Source organism: Polistes canadensis, unplaced genomic scaffold, assembly GCF_001313835.1.
Source record: "Polistes canadensis isolate GaletaPanama2010 unplaced genomic scaffold, ASM131383v1 scaffold_99, whole genome shotgun sequence".
Lineage (NCBI taxonomy): Eukaryota > Metazoa > Arthropoda > Insecta > Hymenoptera > Vespidae > Polistes > Polistes canadensis.
In genome coordinates this window covers 364,749-369,591 of record NW_014569646.1, presented here as the reverse complement: position 1 = coordinate 369,591, position 4,843 = coordinate 364,749, and the positions used below count along the sequence as shown (strand labels likewise).

At 25.9% G+C, this 4,843-nt stretch overlaps 1 protein-coding gene across 1 annotated transcript in view; it reads left to right on the top strand.

Annotated features, from left to right (window-relative positions):
• Window positions 1-1,462: 1,462 nt before the first annotated feature.
• LOC106787398 (beta-glucuronidase-like) overlaps window positions 1,463-4,843 on the top strand; it is a 6,569-nt gene continuing 3,188 nt past the window's right edge. Inside the window, exon 1 of the mRNA XM_014749727.1 lies at window positions 1,463-1,786. The gene's annotated coding sequence lies outside the window, so the exon portion shown is untranslated. The remainder of the gene's footprint in view (window positions 1,787-4,843) is intronic.

The window sequence follows — 4,843 nt, the reverse complement described above, 5'->3', positions numbered from 1 at the left end:
GCCGTAGCCATGTTACTAGAATTTCAATATTTTTGAAACTTTCTTATTTCCTAGTAACTTTTAGTAACTAGTAGTTTACACAAAGCGAATGTCTTATTAAATTCTATATACATTTAAAAGCAAACAACAATTAAAAATCTAATATGGATATTTTGTTTTAATTATTAATTAAAAGAGTTTACTTTTTAAGAATTGTCTTGGAACAGGTCTAGATATCATGGTGGAATTAGAAAGACCGGAGAAAAACGGACAAACAAAAAGTCAGCAATTGATTGAAAACAAAAGACAGTAGAAAACTTCATTGCTTTGTTTAGAAATAGGAAAAAACTTTATTGTATTTTCAATTATTTATAACTAATTTAATAATTAATTGATAAAACATGTAATTATAGATTTTAAATGTGCAATTAAGAGTACTTATTTATTTTTTTTGCTGTTCAGGTTGTATGCCAACTTTTCTGCGGTATTAAAAAAATATAAAATAAATACTCAAAAAAGAAAAAAAAGAAAATAATTGTGTTCATAATATCATAATGTAATACTTCTCTTCTTTTTAATGTAAAAAACGAAATTATTAGTTTTCTTTTTCACCTGTAAATGATTGAAATATATTTTTTTTATTATTTTATTCTAATTTTAATGATTGTAATTTATAGACAAGTGGTCTTAAAAAAATTCACGCACAACCTTATTAGCATAATTAATACTTATGCCTATAGAATATTTGGAAAGTTTTAGTTTTGAACTAATCAAACAATTAATCATTTATACTTGCCCCCTACTTTACATATTTAAAAAATTCTGATCACAAAATATTGCAGAAAGAAAATAAAATAATATAAAATAAAATACAAATACTTCGAATTCCAATATTACTCGTAAGCCAAATTTACTTACGCGTGCAGAATTAAAAGCCACCTATAAAATTAAACAATGCAAAAATAAATCGAATAGAAAAAGAATTGCTCTCTTTGCTATCGTTATCGATAAAGTAAATCTTTAAATATGAAAGCACTCGAAAGTATTTAATGAAAAACCCATTTAATATTGATTTTTAAATTATAAAAATTTAAAGATAAGAGAAGATAAGATAAACATTGTTTACACAAACAGTCATTTTTCATCGAATACCAAAGCTTCAATTGGATGATCCAATAAGTATAACACACAAAAAGGAAAAAACAAAAAAGAAAAAACGTAAGTCGTCTGATATCGAGTAAAATATTTATATGATTATTAAAATGTATATATAATTTGTGGGGGGGTGGTAGTGGGGAGGTGGGAGAAGGGAATTAAAAGGTAAAATAAAAAATAAAAAATATGAGAAGAATGTATTTTTAAAAATGAACAGAGAGAGAAATAGAAAAAACATTAGAGAGAGAGGGAGAGAGGGAGAAAAAGAGACACCCGGTATATAAAAGTTGGCTGGCCGTCTGGCGAGCCCCAGTGCACAAATGGGATAGGTAACTGATTCTCTCTGATCTAGTGGTGTAAGATCCCTCCTGGTGAGAAGGTGCCAAGCTCAGTAACAACGACGTCTACGTTTTTCTGAAATTTTATTCAATACAAAAAAAAAGAAAAAAAATAAACATAAAAAGAAAAAGAAAACCTAATCCCAAGAAGAAATACAATCAAACTGAAAACTCTAACTATTCTTCTCCCTTAAAAGGGTTCATCGTCATCATCATCATCATCATCATAACGTAATGCTAAGAAAACAGATAAATAAAGGAAAGATAAATTCGTAAGGGTTTGATTAAGGACAAGGAACAACAGGTGTTGAATGGTAAGTTTGTTTTGTTTTTTCCTATCATTTAAATCATTTCCTTACGAGAGATTCTTTATCGTGTAAAAAGTATTTCAGATGATCTGGTGTGTTGCATTTTTTTAAAGATATATATAATTATCAAATAAAATGATTAAATTTATCTTTTTTCCTTTATCTATTCATTTAAATCAGATTGTTGGGATTGTTAACCACCACCTGTTGCGTGTTGTATGTGTGTTTTAGTTTAATTTTTTTGTATTTTTTATTAAATGTATGAATCGTATAATTGAAGATGCAATAGTAAGTTATGTAAGTACATTTAATAACATATATTAATATGCAAAAGATAGATTTTCAATAATAATACTGTAGTAATAATTAAACTCTGCTAAGAGATAATATATGTTTGACACCAAAGCATCCACTCGAATAAGAAGAACGTGTCACAGTTCAGGAAGCACTGTATAATCACGTGTCGACATTAAAGTATATACAAACGCGTTAACGACCTACACACCAATACCTTTTATGTATTACTTATTACTTTTATAATATATTCTTTTTTTCACACCCGTTGAATTAACAATTTTCGAAAGAGACAGAAATAATATGTCCTGTTAGGATTTATTTTATCTAACGTAAGTACGAATGTTCTGTTATGGTTTCTTCTGTTATCTCATTAGACTCATATAAGCATTATTCTAAACCAACTTATGTTAGAAATTAAACGATAACATATTTGAAAAAATGTAGTATTAAAAAAAAAACAATTACAATAAATAAATAATATAACAAAATTAAATTTATAAAAAGTATGGAATTTTAGACTACGTTAATCAATTTATTTAAATTAGAATTGAATGATTTACTTGCAAAATTTTTGATTATAAAATATATATTGTACTATTATAAAAAAGAAAAAAGAGAAAAATTATTTATATTAGAGAATGTATGTGTGTGCATCTCTCTAATTTAAGAATGAAAAACGTAACATTTGAACGTTTCCTCGATTTCCTATGCAATTTTGTTGAATAAAAATATTTTGTATACTTTGGCTTCGTCAAATCGATTGGCACTTGACCAAGAACAATATTACTAATGGCTTTCATCGGGTTTGCGGTACATTTTCAATTTTCCTTTCAAATACTATTAACGGAGAGGATAGGAGAAGGGAGGGGAGAGGGGGGCGGAAATAAATAAGGTTTCTTGTTGATTAAATAGAAATTCTATGACCTCGATTATAGGATGATTTTGGAATGGGAGAGATTAGGGTTATCTGTAATATTAATCATATATTATGACGGTAAATTTATGTCGTGTGTCAACACACGTGTATGTATATGTGTATGGTGTATTTTCATTTGCGATATTTTCCGAAGATTCCGTGTTTGATTTTATCGAATAATCATTTAGTTTTTATCAACCATTACGAAAAATTTCATTTGTCCATGCGAAAATAATTTTGTTGAATTAATTTATAACATTGAATTGATTCAATTAAACAATAAAAAAATAAATATATTAATTGAATTTGATTTTATAATTGATAGAAGAAAAAAAAAAATCATTTAATATCAGAGTTTCATGAATGAATGTTAACAATTCGATTAAGTGATAAATAATATATGTATGTGTGTGTATATGAATGAATGAGAATGAGAGAGAAAAAAAAAGATCGTACACACTCTCTGCAGGGTCTCGTCGACAATATCAGCTTCCTGGCACGGTGCCCTCCTCCTACGAGAGCATACTTCCCTTCCCAAAGTATCAAATCGTTTCCTCGTATCGTACACGTGCATCAGCCGGTGCCCTTAATTCTTCGCATAAGCATATCTCCTACTATTACTAGATGCTAACAAATTAAAATAAGATATCATTTGATTTCGATCTAATCTAAATTCGTATAATCAAAAAAAAAGAAATAAAATAGAAATTAAATTACAATATACACATAGTGATCTCCGAGAGATTAAAATTTCTTTTTTTAAAATTTTTATCGCGTATGATTCTTATCCAAATTTTTATCATCAAAATTTGATTAAATTTATATAATTATTGTACTATTTATTTGCGTGTATCTAAATAGAATAATCTTTTATCATGAGAGAAATTAATATACCATAAAAATTATATAATAGAAAAATTATATTAAATATTTTTTCATCACTACGACACCTTCAATTTTGTTTATTACATTATTGATATTTCTCTTAATTATAGTATAATAAAATTAAATTAATTAAAAATATGTAATAGAGCTATGGGGAACATTTTTAATTGTTTTTTATCATGGAAATAATTTTTTTTCTATTATATTATTTCCCTGTTAAATATTGAAATTATATGATAAATAAATTAATACCATTCTTTTTTACAATCAAATGCGAAAAATTTGGAAATAACTTATTGTGAGGTATAAATATAAATATATTCTTGACCATGAAGAAAAAAAAAAGAGATAGAGGAAGACCGGTTTTGGTCAAGTAATGATGAACACATTCGTGAATCCTTCCTAACAAAAAAGTGGCAAAAAAAAAGAATATAGTATTATACCACAAAAAAAGATAATTTATCCTACAACCAAGTGTTATCAATTCTTTAACGTGTATACATATTCGTATGTTCAACTTTTGCAACAAGAATTTACGTGCAATGTTCTTCTTTCTCTTTTTTAAAATAATGTTTACCTTCATTTGAAAAAAAAAAAAGAAGCATACTTCTATCTTATCAACATTGAATAAGATAAAAGTACTTTAGGTAAAAAATGAAGCGTGCTAAACATACTAAACGTAATTTTATCTAATTCATGTACTTTTTCTAAAGATATTATGTAAAACCTAAAAGATACTTTCATATTATGTCAGTAAGTTGTATTTGTAGAAGATAAAGCACACATTTTTTATCTATTATTATAATTAATTTATTTTTAATCAGTCTTTCTTTAGCAATCGTTTAGGAAAGTCGTTTACATTGTTCGTTTTATTTTTGTGAACTGAATTTTTGTAATTTATTACAAATAAATTAAAAGAAATTATTATATGTATATTTATATATATATAAAATAAATAAAATATA